Here is a 16447-nt window from a genome sequence, read left to right on the forward strand (position 1 = left end):
ACGTAGGAATCTATAAAGACTTGGGGATACAAAGCACTGTCCTCGTGGGCTGTCGGTGGTTCAGTTATGTTCAGCTAAAATCAGCTACATTGTCTTAATCTCTCGTCAGAATTCCGACGACACCAGGCAGCGATGGCCAACCGATAGAATTGGATGCATGGTTAGTCCTTGATAGTACGTACTTGGTGCTCCCGCGACTGCCGATCGATTGGCCGCATGCGTGCCAGGCCAAGTAGTTAGTGAGTAGCATTCCCTCGCCGTGGCATCACCGGCATTCACTGCTGAAACTGAAACAAAACGGACAACGAGCACATCCTAGGAAGCAGGGCACGCATGGCCATGGCATCGCGTATGCGCACAAGGATTGAATCGACGGCGGCGATGGATGCTAATCGCCAATAATTAGACCCCCAAAGCTCAAATCCAAAGGAGGGACGGTAGGGCAGAACAAGCGATGTGATCGATTTCTCGTGGCCACTGGCTGGCTCCGCACTGCGCTGCTGGTGGCTAGCTTTGGCTGCCTACCGCTTGGCACTTCAGTGCGTGGGCGCTGGGTGGGTGCTTCAGTGCGTGGGGTGTGTGACTGTGGGACGTTTACGTTGTGACCTGTGATTCTCACGAAACAGAGCGCCCGCAATCACCGGCCACGGCTGCTCGCGGGCGATTTTTTCTTGATGGAAACCAAGGGATCTCCTTTCCCGTCGTTTGACCGGCGCCAAGACAGATCGCGCGCGCTGCACAGTGGAGGAGGCCGGGCCGGCGCTGCGCGATGGTGGCGTCGATCGGTGTGGGTGCGGTGCGCATCGCGGTGCAACCACGATGGCTGGTGCGCCCCGGCGTCCCGTCACGGTGCCGACCGGTGCGGCCACTGCGACGTTGCAGCTGCTGCATTTGCCGCGCGCGCACGGCGCATGTGGTCCGTCGTGCGGCCGAGACATCTTTGGCTGCACTGTCATGGCATGGGTCCGAGTTTGACTTTGCTATAAAACATGTCAGCAGCAGCACGTTCGGTTGACTAATTCGTTTCGTTGCTGGTTCGTGAAGAACTACTGTTGGCTGGTTTGTGTGAGAGAAAAATACTGTTCCGGCTGAAAATTTACGATCGTTTACGATAAGCCACAGCCAAACAAACAGGCCGTAGGATCTTTCCTTCTCCGTTTCTCATAATGAATACAGTAGGTAAAAATACAAGAATAAATAGATATAAGATAGGGAGACTATTCTTTATTTCTCTGAATATTAGTCGTTACAACATAAAGCTCCCACGTATATATAGTCTTGCTAAGGCCTAAGAGTTTGGTAAAAGCCCATATACAAACGGATTAGGATTATGATTCTTTATTCTCCATTCCTTATAGGATAGAGTATATATGTTTTACAACACTCCTCATTGGGCGATTACCATGATATGCACATGCCTCGTTAAAAACTCCATCCGAAAATTCGGTGGGAAAAAAACGGTTCTTGGAGAAAAGAATACATCGCATTAGTTAATTGCAATGCACATGTTGTCTAATTAAAAACCTTGTGTGAGAAACCTTCAAGTAAAAACTCACAGGGAAAAAGAGTATAACATTTATCCTTCTTGGTCATGTATTCTTCAGGATATTCTATCCTTCACGATAGATATTGATCTTCATGATCTATGTATAAACTTCAGTGTTTTAGCAAATATGATCTACTTGATTTTTGTAATTCTAGTGGTTTTCCTTCAAGATAGATTCAATAAAAATATGCTCCCCCTCGTAAAGCCAAATTTTAAACTTCATTGTTCGAACGACACTTTTCATAAATATGTGCTTAATAAAGGTACGTAGTACCACAATATTGTATCTTTCAAAAAGATGGCTCATAATTCTTCTATGAATTATATGGTAATTAACAAGAGTAGTATGCTTCATGTATAATAACCACTTATTAGTTGTGCAAAATAAATAAATTTTATGCTTCAAAGTAATAAATTCTTTTAGAGAATTATAAGGATAAATAAATTACAATATTTAATATCTTCTAGATAGTGTATCAAACTTATACTAGAGTTTAAATACTTATAATTCTTTCTTAGTGGATTTTCAAATTATATATTCTACAAATCTTCAGGACTTTGATTGTACCACTAAATAATAAATTCAGTCTCACATTTGATATTTAGGGGATAATTTAATTGCTAAAATCACCAATATTCTCATACCTTCTATGGTATTTAGAGGATATCATCACTTCATTGCTAGCCTTTCAATATGCACTTTCTGAGCGTTTGTATGTCATTTTCATGGTATTTAGGATTCCTCATTTTTTTTTCTCGGTTCTACATTCACTTTAGAAATTAATGATGTTTTTCAAGAATCGACTAGTAAATCCTTCATAGATTAAATCCTTCAAAGATGTTCTCATTCTTAGTAAATAACATTTCTCTTCTATGAGATATATTCTCTACAACATGAGAAATTATTATGTGATATACATATTGAGATAGTGTTATTCACTGTAAAGTTATTTGATGACTATTCCTTCTAGGACATGCTTTTTTTTGAGACTTCAATATTTATTGAGGAATATATTATATCTTAGACTTCTTAATACTTTGTATGAGATTTAATTTTCATATATTACGATTTATATTCTTCAGGAACTATATGGATCTTCATAATCCACTTATTAAGTGCATATTTAATATTCATTCATTTCATTTGCCAGAGATATATGACATAACATTTATTTCTTCTGAGTAGGAGATTCAACCTTAATTGCTTTCTTCATTGACCCGATATAATTGCTATAGGCGACTTTGCCATGGACTTTGTTTCTGGATCCGAGTTCTCATAAGAGAAACATTTATAATTTTAGAGGTAGCGTTGTCGGCAACTATTATTTTTCCCAATATTCTCACAATGTGAGATTATTCTATCTCTTTGTTATTTCCCAAATAAGAAATAATTTATTGTTCTGCATCCCAACACTAATGATACGCACGCTTAGTGTGTTGGATTTCATCTTCATGATGATCCTCTTCATGAGGTTCTTAACCTTCTTCATGAGGTGTTCTCTTCATGAGAATGGAGGAGTTTTATTTTATTTCTATCCAATAAGTACACACTAAACTAAAATTCACAGGCGTCCCTGTAGATTTTAGTTTGATAATATACAATATTTAGTTTACTACTAGTAAACATAACTTCTGGTTTATAACTTCAAGTTACTCCTCTTATTTTTAAAAAATATTTGACATATACTCCGCTTCATTTAGTGCGTGATAGTATTCTTACTTAAAGCTTCAAGGAATATAGTTTACTTATAAGATCATTTTCCTTCTGTGGAAATAATATTTCGCATTCAAAATATAGGCTTTCTCCCCCTAATGCCAATATTAGATCTTTTAATAGCATACTTTAAAAGATATTCCCTATCATGGGTTTAAAATAATTTAAATTTATGTATCTCCAACTATAATTAGAGGTCCATTCATGTATGCTATGATAAAATTTTATGGAAAATATTCACGCACATATTTAAACATGGGGGTTATTATTCATTAAATGCAGCGAGCTAGAATACATAAAGTGCACTTAAGAATGTTCAATATTTCTACAAACTCAGGGATGTCCTCCCCCTGATTTGCACATATCATGGTTTAGAAAACTATTTCATTGTCTAACTTTTTTATTGTTTAGCCAAAAAATGATCCAATTACTCATACATAAAAAAATGGACCATATACTTCAAATGTATAAAATACGCAACATTCAAAATCACATGGAATTTCTTCTAAAAATTTATAATTGCTATTAATACAAAATTTCCCAAATGCCTTTTTTTTAAAAAATCTCAAATCATCTAAGTGTGTTATCCACCATCTTAATTCCACAATCATTTGTCCCATCAATTGGGCCACTTCTCCATTTAGATAATTTCATATTAACCAACTCTCCCTGATTTTAGGCTACTTCGCCATAGACCAATATAATGCTTATGCATGCAACGCATTGAAAGCAAAATATTTCTTAGTTCAATGAGAACTACTAGTGTGCTAGCTAGCCAATTTAATTATGAGGGAAAATATAGTAGCTACAAGCTACGAATATAGCTTCTATGCTAATATTATGTAGGAGTAGAGATAGTTGCAGCTCAACGAGAGCACAACATAACGTGGAATATTGATATTCAATCCAACGTAATAGATAATAACAAAATGCGAAGCTACAAGCTTACTTGCAATTAGTGCAATGTAGAGAAAGTTAACTCGGCCGGAAAGGACGCGGCTAGAACTTCACATGCATTTAAAAATAGATTTAGGAAGGCTATGCCTATTAAATATACATTATCCATATTTTCTTATGCCTTTACCAAAAATTCCTCTTCCTTTTCATGCCATAATTACTTCAAGCAGTAATAAGCTTCATGCATCTATTAATAATCATTTCAAATGTTCCATAAAATTCAATCATACTTCTAGTATTCAATGACTATGACATGAAATTCACATATCCAGTATACTATTTAGTGTACAACAACGGATTTAGGGTAGGACATAAACTTCTAGTTTCTTGGCTAAAGTATTAGATACTTAATTTTAGGATTATACTATTTCTTGGCTAAATTGATTCTTCTAAGATCAGTTAATATGCTAGTATAGTTCAATTGTTCATGTGCTTCTAGAAATTTAGTTCCCTTCTACGTGGATGGTAGTAGTGCACAAAAAATTATAACCTTTATGGTTAATTGAGGCTTCTTTGTGCATAAAATTAATGTAAAATTTATTTAGATAGGCAATAGGCAATTGTTTATATGTAAAACATAATTTAGTCCATGCAAGATTAACATATATTACTGCAAGTAAAAATTACAACAAAGAATATTAAATGCTTCATATTAGTCTTCAAGCTAATAAAGTAACCATTAACTCTGGTACGAGTTTACATAATTCACTTAATTCAACGGGAATTAAAACTTAAAGCACTACCACCACTATGTCAATACTTCATGATATGAATTTCAAAAGAAACAAATCTATAAGCACATGATTTAAGTTCTTCTTCAAGAAAAACTTTAAATGTTCTAATCTATATCCATTCTTACATATTTAGCTTCAATGTTTGACATTTAGCAGCTTCATGCTTGCTCGATCCTTCTAGGAGTGTAATATATGCAAGTCACATATCCTGATTCATAGAGCTATCTAAAAATTCTGACTCAATTTCTACTTGATATTGAGTAATTCTGGATGATATTGGATACTTCTAGTACTTCAATGCTCATGATCTTCTATTTCAAAAAATATTTCTTCTGAAATTAGACAATGTCGTCTTTATCATCTCATCTTTTATGACTTTTAACACAAAGCTTCAAGGTAATTATATTATATAGAGTAGCATTTACCATATGGTCATATAAGCTTGAAAATTCAATTTTCAATATTTCTAACATTATGTAATCATAATATAGGATATGTTCTAGAATTTCTCATTCAGTGAGTCCCATAAGACCTTCGAAATTTATTATGGCCACATACTCATTCTTGAGAGTAATACCAGGAACTATAGTGCCTGAGTCTAATCCACTTTAGTGTTAGTAAAATATCCTACTAGGATTCAACAATGACCATGCTATATAATTCTATCATTCAAGGCAGATCCAAAATATCCCTTCTTCATGAAGGTATGCATATATATATATATATATATATATATATATATATCATTATAACTGAAATCATCATGTGCGTATAGGTTTACTGCATGTAAACAAGTAGCAATGTGCAAAAAGATAGTGGATGGTTATATTAAATATTTTTAGAAGCATCCTAGCATTTTTTAGGATTATGGTATATACAAATTTTCAGAATTAATACCAAACATTTGTTCATCCTAAAAATTCATTATGCTAAGAAAAACAAATATGAGCCTCTCAAAAGTGATAAGTCTAAGGTTTGCATGATCTAGAGACTTCATACATCTTATACCATTTTTAGAATTATTCACCAATTAAATATGCTAAAAAATTTGGAATATGAGCCTCGGAGGGGGTTTAAAAAACAGAGAGCTCATAGAAGATACTATAATCATGCAGATAATAAACAAGCCTTCACGTGATATACAGAAACTTTTAAAACCCGTTTCCGTATCTCCTTTCCCACAGGATTCACCAAGAAAGCAATTCCTAACTGGCCCGTGCGGCCCACTTCTATTTGGCAAAAAAACTGTAAGGTCTTCCGAAACCCTATATATCCACATTTTCCAATCACTGTTCATTTTCTTCTATCTGTCCGGCGGCGGCGCGGCTTCCAGCCGGGCTGCAACTCACATAGTTGGCCACATTTTAGAAATTGGGCTATTGTAGCACTTTCGTTTTTATTTAGTAATTAGTGTTCAATTATGGATTAATTAGGTTCAAAACATTCGTCTCGTAATTTCCAACCAAACTGTGCAATTAGTTTTTTTCGTCTACATTTAATGCTCCATACACGTATCGCAATTCGATGTAATAGCTACTGTAGTATTTTTTGAAAAAAGTTTTTGAAACTAAACAGGCCTTGAGTGTGTCCAGGAGTCTAGGCACATGCAAGTGTCCTAGAGGTGAAGCGCTTGCAAGCGTCCTGGAGAAGATTCTCATGCGGACAAAACGGCGAGATGAGGTTCACGTGCGAGCAAGACCGCGACGGCTGGCGTGCGGGCGACCCAGTGGTGATTCTAGCGATGGCAGCTTCAGGCGGCGGCGGCTCGCGAACAAGCGAACAGAGCCACAACGTGCACAAAAAAAAAATTGCCGATTCGATTCTACATGGTGACTGGTGTGCAGGGCTACTGCTTCAAGTAGATCTAGATTCTCGTGAACCGTGTCATGTTTGGTTTGGCTGATAACCTAAGTATAAGAGTAATGTTGACTGATTTGGTATGAGAAAAAAATATTATTTATTAATAGAAAAAATACGGCTCATAGATCAAGCGAACAGGGCGCTGGTCTTCGTGCCAGTTCGATTAGGGTTTAAATTCGATTAATCAGTCTGCATGCTGATTTATGATGTGGTCTCTTACTTTGCGCCGATGATGTGTACCCTACTGATCTATGCCCTGATTTGGCGTTCAATGCCCTGGTACTGTAGCTGCGAAGTTTCTCAGCAGGTGTGCGCTATAATGGCGTTCAGGCTTAGGACATTGCCTAGGACTTTGGTGTGCAAGCCACATATTCTTTTCTTTCTTTATTTTAATCCTAGACGTAAGCATGTATTGTTCATGTCTGTGTACTGCATGTACATACTTGTATGTAATACATGTATAATAATATTAGGATAGGAACAATTGCCCAGCCTGATAAGCAATACAAATGCATGCGAGATACGATTCTTTCATTAATTTAATCTACCTCACATGCCACGTAGGACCGCGTAGGGCGTTTGGTATTGTCGTAGAACTGCCTGCTGCGATGCAGTGCATATTAGTTATAGGTAGAGGTAGTAGATCCGTTCCGCTAACAACATCGGAGATGTCGACGTCGTTGAAGTAGTCGTCGTGAGACGTTGGCACAAGGGTTGGCGTCGAAGATCGGCGGCGGCTTCAACGGCGATGTTGACGTAGAGCTTGTCGTGCTGATAACGTGTTATAAAACATATTGCCAGTGGTTAGGACCTTCCCCAGTGGGTAAAAGTAGAAGAACAAATAAACATAAGATAGGAAAACTATTCTTTATTTATCTGAATATTGATCATTACAATATAGAGTTTCCACGTATATATAGTCATGCCAAAATCTAAAAGTTTGATAAAAGTCCACATATAAACAGGGATTATAATTTTTTATTCTCGAATCCTTCTAATGTTTTACAACAGGCTGCAATGCTTGGTCGTGAAATTCCACCTGATTTGGCAGCTCGGACCAGCGACGGACGCAGGAGATTTTTGTACAAGCCACGGACAAGTTGTTTCATACATAAAGGACACTGAAGGGATAAAACTCCATAAAGCAAAAGATAAAATGCGACTATTTCCATAATAACGATCTAACATCACACAAAATGAAGTAAAATTAAAATTAAGTGAAATTTTACGGCGCTAGGAAATAATGAGAGCCTCCGTTTTGCTACATCCGATGGTTTAAAATAGAAGGAACCAAATAGAAGAAATTTAAGCAGTGGGCTGGAATAAAAAAAATGTGGACTCAGAACTGATTTATTAAATTTAGAGGGTATAATAGTATTTTACGTCTCCAAAGCTACTTCTCATCTCACTCGAACGCAGATTCGTAACTTCACGCGGCGACTTTCGTGAATTATTAGACGTTGAAATCGAATCTAATGGCATTTAGTGATTCAAAGAGAAAAACAAAAGATATGAGGAGGTGTGGAGTTAGGGAGAGAAAACGTACTAAACTGCCCTTAAGCACAATTTATTATTTTTCTAAATCAATGGCTGCGGTAAATAATTTTGAAGGGAGGAACCACCGGTTCTACTCAAGCACCGTACCAAAGCTCTAAAATTAAAATTAAACCCGTCGTGGATGGAGCCTTTCAGAAATGAGAAAAGTAGAACTAGCGAGCAAATTGCACGACTAACAATGTTGTTTTCAGCCTGGTAAAACTTAGTGTATACTCTCTCCGTCTTTTTTTAACTGTTGTTCTCACTTCCTAAGAAATTAAATATACTTAACTTTAATCAAATAAATACAAAACATTAGTGTCATTAGATAGATCATTGAATCTAATTTCATTAATATTTAGAGTACTTAACTTATTTGAATGTACAAATATTTGTAGTGTCGGTGCAGAAAGTGACCGGCAAGTAAATATTTGTAGTTTTGCCGTACGTTGTGATCAGAGATGGCCTAGCACTCAATGACACAGGATTTATACTGGTTCAGGCAACGTGCCCTACGTCCAGTTTGAGTCGGTCGGTGACTTTATTCCTGAGCCTAGGTGCTCGAAGTTTGTAGTGGGGTTACAAACGAGAAGGAGAAGGATGGGGTGCACGAGAGGTCCGGTCAGCTCTGGTCGGAAGGGCAGAGAGCGACAGGAGTTCCTCTATAAGCTAAGTGTTCAAGCGTGTGCTTGAGGTCCGAACCTGTCGGTTCTATGGTTGTGATATAGTGAACTTGATTGATCTAATAAATCTGGAATGACTTGTATGAACTTAAATCCACTTAGTCTCTTGGGAGAGAGCGCATCCTCTTTTATAGATAAAGGGGATGGCCTTACAAGTGAGAGGGAGAGAGTTCATATGCTTCTAAGTCTTGTTGTCCACGCCGGCAGGTATAGGAGGATGGTAGACGCCCACAACACTATTGGATGTCGGTTGTATGTGGGAGGTTACATCATCTTGTTTCGGGTATGGCAGATGTCGGCACCTGTATATACTGTTGATGCCCAGAGGCATGTGAGGAGTCTCACCATCTTCACTTGGTACGGTAAATCCCGACGCCCGCAACACTATCGATGCCCAGAGGCATGTGGGGGGCCTTACCATATGGGAGTTAACGACGCCCACAATACTGTAGAGGAAAATATCAGCGTCTACAATACTGTTTGTGTCAGGGCGGTTACAGAGTACTGTTCCTGTAGGTGACAGGGTACAGTCCCTAATATCCTGGTTTGATTTGAGCACCTTGCCTTGCTGTCTCCGTTCGTTCCCTGGTCCCTTTTGAGCGGGTGTCTCCGGTCGGTTGGTCCCAGTTGGCTCTGGTTGCGCTAGTCGGAGAAGAGCAGTGAGCAGGGTCTTTGCATACCCCGGTCGGAGACGTGGGTCAAAGTCGGAGGTAGTGCTTTGCTAGGCCTTCCGATCGGAGAGACCGTCCTGAGGCACTGGAGACCGAAGTGAGCGCTCTGGTTGGAGAGGTGGGCCGGAGTCAACAAGCGGGCGTTGTTCCTCCTCGACCTGACCTTCCGATCGGTGACTGGACCGTCTTCCTAGCCTATTGTTTTAGACACTTGGGCCAGCCCATGAGTTGCACGCTGTCTGCTTGGACCGAGTTTTTGCGGGGAAGCCGGTCCGTGAGGGACCCCGGGTTTATGAACTCGACAGGAGCCCCCAAGCCCTCGGGTGATTTGGGCAGAATCGTCTAGGGGGTTTTTGTCTCAACAGCGGGTGCGCGCGAGCACACCCGCGGGTGTAGCCCCCGAGCCCCTGGGCGGTTCGGGCAGAACCGTCTAGGGGGTTTTCCGTGTTGCCAGCGAGGGAGGTTTTCATTTCGTCGACAGGTGCGCATGAGCGCACCCGCAGGTGCAGCCCCTGAGCCTCCGAGTGGTTCAAATAGAACCATCTAGGGGTTGTTTGTTTAGTGGGCGTGTGTGTGTGTTTTTTAGTCAAGACGGAGTGATCGACCAAGGCGTCGTTGCGCAGCCGAGGCAGTTTAGTTTTGAGGGATTGGGTGAGACGGAGCTTGCAGGTCCTAGCGTCGGTGCGCGCCATGGGACCGGGCGAGGCAGTTAGTCTTAGGGATCAGGCAAGGTAGTTAGTCTTAGGGATTGGATGAGGTAGAGCTCGTGGATCCTGGCGTCGGTGCGCGTCGTGGGATTGGTCGAGTCAGAGCTTGCGGGTCCTGGCGTCGGTGCGCACCGTGGGACCAGGCGAGCTAGTTAGTTTTAGGGATCGGACGAGGCGGCAAGGCGGTGCTCATGGATCCTGGCGTCGGTGCAGCCTGCGTAGCCAAGGTAGTTAGTTAGTTAGTTTAGGGATCGATCGAGGTGGCAAGGCGGTGCTCGTGGATCCTGGCGTCGATGTAGCCCGCACAGCCGAGGCAGTTAGTTAGTTAGTTTAGGGATCGGGCGAGGTGGCAAGGTGGTGCTCGTAGATCCTGGGGTCGGTGCAGCCCGTGCAGCCAAGGCAGTTAGTTAGTTAGTTTAGGGATCGGGTGAGGCAGCAAGGTGGTGCTCGTGGATCCTGGCGTCGGTGCAGCCCACGTAGCCAAGGCAGTTAGTTAGTTAGTTTAGGGATCGGGCAAGGCGGCAAGGCGGTGCTCGTGGATCCTGATGGGGTGAGTTCGGGGTCGCAGACCCAGGCATTTTGTGTCTTGAGCCCGCGAGCCCCGTTGGGCTTTAGTAGAGGTCGGTTTGAGTTGTGTGTGTTATCCCATCCTCGGTTCCTCACAACCGGAGGGGCTAAGTTTTATCACTTGTCCCGATCGCTCGGGCTCGAGTGACACGCTCGGTGAGTTCACTAACGGGTATGATAGAGTGGAATCTGGGTCCGTCGTTCGTGATGGGATTGGCATAGCCCTCTTATGACATTCCACTACTCCTTTACCTACAACCCTACAGATGCCTGGGTCATTCCAGAGACCGACCGGGTGGCCTAACAGCCTCCCCTCAATGGAGATTCTGTGAGCTTGGCAAGAGGTTTAGGATCAAACAAGAAGGTTGAGATGACCCTATCTGCTAGACTAGGCAAGGGCTGCACGGAGCTCATCTACATTTTTCTCCCCTAGCTCTATTAGTTGCTCATGTTGAATGAGGCAACTACCGCTTCGTGACGCAACACGGAGCGTTGTGATGCATTTCGCTGCACGTGCGATGCTTAGTTCCCGAGCCCCCGGGTGGTTTAGGGCCTGAATCGTCCAGGAGGTATGGGCGTATGGAATGAATGCGTGTATGGATGTATGAAATGATTTATAAAGAAATAGAGGGGGTGTGGTAGTGTTACCTTGATGATTCGTGTGACAGGGTTTGGAGAGCTCTAGTCGGAAATGTCCGACTAGGACCCGTGCTCGTTGTTCGTGATGGAGTCAGCATGGCCTACATGGGGCGTGCCTTCATTCTCTACCTATCTCTCAGTGTGTTTTTCTTAGCCGTTCGATCTACTTTTAGGCAACCCAATGGTCTCTCCCGGCGGAGATACTGTTTTGGGTTTTTCCAAGTCCCGTCCGGGGAAGCGGAGGGCCGCCTACGTGTGGTGGTGCTTTGGTTCTCATGCCTGGCGTGTGGTAGTGGTGAGCCATACCTAGGCCACATCCCTTCTGATCAGGAGCCATTTTGTTGGGCAGGGCACGTCTCATCAGTCAGGGCGTGTCTCATCTGCATGAAATGTGAAAGAGAGAGGGTTTTTTCGTTCCACCATTTCACCTTTCCCGATCGGCGCACCCTCCCCTAACTATTGTACCCTTTTCCTTAAGTTGGAGGAGGAGAAGGTTTTTGCTCCGTTCTTTCGCCTATTCCTCATCTGCCACCCCTTTTCTCTTCCTTCTCGCCGAGAGTGTTCTTGAGAGCCACGGCGGTTTCTAGGAAAGAAAGAGGAAAGAGCGAGGGAGAAAAAAGAAACTCACAAATCTTTTTGTGATCTCAGAGCGAAATGTCGGACTAGAGGTCATTCACCATGAGGGAGTCGATGTTGAAGGCCTTCATCGCGAAGGAGTTCCTAGGAGGGCTCTCGGGAGGGAGGAGTTCCTGCAACCTCGGCTTGATGAGGTGGTGTCCTTTCTTGCCTTCCATGAGCGCGGGTTAGGATACCCCACGCACTGGTTCCTGCGTGGGCTCCTTAATGAGTGGGGTCTAGAGCTGCAACACCTTAATCCGATGGGGGTGCTGCACATCGCCGGCTTTGTCACCATCTATGAGGCTTTCCTCGGGATGGATCCGCACGTGGACTTCTTTCGGTAGCTGTTCTCTAGGAGAGCCTTGATGGTGGGGAATCCGACCGAGATCGCGCCGGTGGGAGGTTTCATCCTACAGAGAAAGCCAAGCACGGGAGGCTCGTATCCCACGTACATCCCCTATGACTCCAACTAGGGGTGGCATGGGGAGTGGTTTTACATCAGGAATCCGGTAGAGGCGCCGTTCTCGGCATTCACCGGCGGGAGGCTAGAGAAGCAGGACAGTTGGTCATGGGGTTGTGCCCATAAAGAGAAGAAAAAGGTGGAAGTCATCGAGGAGGAGCTTCGAAAGATTGTACGGTGCGGTCTTGACAGGGTGCGGGTGTTCCACACCCTCTATCGCTGCCGTGTTGCACCGTTGGCGGAGAGGACGCGGCCGATGTGGATGTACAATGGCCTGTCAGACCTAGACCGTGCATCGCCCGAGGAGCTGCCGGACGACAAGGTATGGAGTCGCCTTGGTCGGGTGCTGCAGCTGAAGCCCAAAGAGAGGGTCGAAGGGAAGCTCGTAACTTTCAACTCCGCGATCATGTCTAGACTGGTATGCTCCCTTTTATTTTGTCTATGCTTCTTCCTCTGCTTTTTCTATTTTTTGATTTTAGGCCACCTATTCCATAGGGGCTTGGAGTTTACAAGTCCTGGCCGCACCTTCCCAAGGGACTGAAGGGCATGGCCTGATAGGTCACCCAAAAGGAGGCGGCGGATGTCAGGAGGAAGAAGAGAACTAGGGAGGTTTGGTGGAAGCACGAGAAGGAGCAGGGGATCGCCCAGCGTTTGAAGGCCAGAGAATGTAGGAGCGACATCGAGTCGGAGCTCACGTCAGAGGATCCCACGGATGTGGATGACATGGTTTTCTCTAAGGAGGACAAAAGTCAGGAGGTCGTTGTGACCTTGGTGGAGTGTCGCGACCCTATGGCGACGTCCGCTGGTGATGAGCAAGAGGTGGAGTGGCACGTGGTGGTTCCCACGTCAAGGAAGCGTGCGATGACTGCGGACGCTGTCGGTGAACGGGAGGCAAAGCGGAGGCGGTCACCACACCCCTTGGTGGTGTCGCCGGTCCTGTCGCCGCCTACCATAGATGCGGCCGAGCAAGCCGGGCAGTCTAAGGTGCGGACTGGCAGTTGTGCATCACTGGGACTAGTGCCAACTTGTGACTCGTAGTTGGAGGAAGCCTCACCTGCCATGGATGTGGTCGAGCAAGTCGTGTGGTTCGAGGAGCGGATTGGCACCCGTGTGTCGCGTGACTCGCAGCTGGAGGAAGCGCCGCCCACTGCTTCGGTCGAGAAGTCCTGAGCCAAAGGTCGCAGCGACCCATAGGCTAGGTAGGAGCTGATTGGGGTGACTCTGCCCCTGGCTGAAGTGAGGGGGTGTGGGTTGCAGCCCGAGAGCGGTCCTTGTCCTATAGGCCCATCATTGTTGGGTCTTGCCTTTAGAGTCATACCGCTCACCTCCTGGTACATTTTCCTTTGTTTCTTTTTAATCTTTTGTTGTTGAGTCTTTTTTGGGGTTTGACTAACCTACCCTTTTTATCAGTGGCCGGGCGATGACGGGATTGAGCATTGCCCCAACCCTCGTGCAAGAGGCTTGGAGGCCCACCCTACTGCGTGTCGCGGCGAGCGGCGGGGGGAACCAGGTGGCAGTGAGTCCTTCCCTTCTGGGGGTGGTGCCCCTAGGGTCGGTTACTAGTATGGTGGTAGTAGCGATGAGTCCTTCCCTTTTGAGGGTGGTGCCCCTCGGGTCGGTTGCTTATATGGTGGTGACAGCGGCGATGACATTGGCGGTGATCCTGGTGCTGACGATGGAGGTCGTGTCGGAGGTAACTCTTGTGGCCCCTCCTCCACCAGCCATGGTGAAAGAGGAGAGGGGGACCGAGCTTCCTACCTTGTTGGTCGGGGAGCTGCATGTCTCACCCTTATGGTTGGAGCCAAAAGCACTAGAGGGAGACATGGCCGAGGTAGAGTCAGAACGCTCGGCGGTGGCCCATGCACCCGAGGTGGTGGATATCCCATCTGACGACGAGGCAGAAGTCGTGGCTGAGCCATCAGCATTGTTGCGGGAGCTAGCGGTGGTTCGGTACAAGGCGGGGCCCTCTGGTGGGCTGCCAGAGAGTGACCTAGAGTGGCCCTGCCCCGAGGACCTAACAAAGGTGTGGTTCAACCTTCAAGATTTATAGGAGGGTTAGCTCTGGGACATCATTGGGGAGCAAGGACATGTCATGGTGTCCAAACTTGCCAACCTGTCCTTGAAGCTCGAAGACATCTAGGAGTGGGTTAAGTCCGCTTAGCAGTTAGTCGAGGTCAACCTGTAGCTTGCCATGGAGGTGAGTTTCCCATACTTGTCCTTGACCTCTTAATATTTTGCTGGTTGCCTTAGCATGCTTGTTTTTCATAGAGTCTGGAGGGGATGTCGTCCCACAAGTCATGCTTCCTTCGAATGGAGCATGCCTAGATGGCTGAGCTTGAGCGTCAGCTAGAGTCTGCTTGCTGTGAGTCCTAGGACCGAGCGACCGAGGTGACAGCAGCGCGGGCGGAGGGGCAGTGTGCAGCAGAGTGGGTGACCACCCCCGAGCGGGGGCTTGAGGCGGCGAAGGCCCATCAGGTGGAGACCAAGGCAGAGTTGCAGACATCCTTGGCGGACATCGAGGTGGCACTTTAGAAATGCCTAGAGACCCTTGAGTCAGAGCAAAGCACCTTGGCATCAGAGCGGAATGCCCTGGAGTTGGCACAGAAAGCCCTGGAGTCGGAGCAAAAGGCTCAGTCGGAGGTAGACTAGGAAGTGCTCGTGCTTCAGGGCTGGGTGCTGGGGATGGAGGAGGCAAGCACCCGGCTATGCGAGCAGGTTGCCTGGTAGACAGAGGAATTCTCCACCCTTGAGAACTTCTACGTCGGTACGTGCTTTTTCTATTTTTTGTTGTGTTAGTTTTTTCCTTCAGCCTATTTCTAAGCTTGTCACCCTTCTTTCAGAGCTGGGCAGAAGGGTGAAGATGCTGGAGCGGAACCTAGAGATGATCAAGGCGACTTTCAGCTAGAATTCAAAGGAGCTGGCCAAGTCCCACAAAGAGTGACATGCTCTCGAGGGGGAACTTCACCAGATCTACAATGTTTCCTAGCTCATCGTCTCGGAGGTCTTTGGGTTAGTGCCAAGTACTAGCACACCCGCCATCCAGCTGGCGGAGGTATAATTACTGCAGTGGAGAACTCAGAAGAATAGTGGAAAATATAATTACTGCAGAGGAGAAGACATGAGAAAGCTTCCTAGATAGAAACAACAGAGACAACCTGGACAGGCAAATTCCTCAAAACAACAGACATCAGGAGAGAAAGCGTGGTCCAGACAACACAGTAGCAATGGCTGACAAATCAAAGAAATTTACCAAGCCCAGAAGATATGACAACATTGAGAACATACATTGCCCCTTGCACCCCAACGGAAAGCACACCATCGGAAATTGCTACACCTTCAATGAAAGATACACTAGAAAAGATAGCAAGGGAAACAATAAAGAAGACAATCAGAAAAAAGAAGGAGACAACCTTGAAGATAAGGGATTCCAAAAATCTAGGGGAACAGTGGCAGTAATCTTTGCTGGGGTTCTAGATTCCAGAAGCAAACATCAAGAAAAACTAGCGTTACGAACCATCATGGCAGCAGAACCTGCTACACCAAGATATCTCAATTGGTCAGAGTATCCAATCCAATTTTTAAGAGAAGACCAATGGACCAACATAGGAAACGTAGGCCATTACCCACTAGTTCTAGATCCAACCATTGCCGGTATGACCATTACAAAAGTACTAATCGACGGAGGAGCTGGGCTCAACATCATTTTTTCAGAAACTCTAAGGAAGATGGGACTACAACTCGTTGGGATGATCACA

The sequence above is a fragment of the Miscanthus floridulus genome, chromosome 17 (genome assembly GCF_019320115.1).
Source record: "Miscanthus floridulus cultivar M001 chromosome 17, ASM1932011v1, whole genome shotgun sequence".
NCBI classification, from domain to species: Eukaryota; Viridiplantae; Streptophyta; class Magnoliopsida; order Poales; family Poaceae; genus Miscanthus; species Miscanthus floridulus.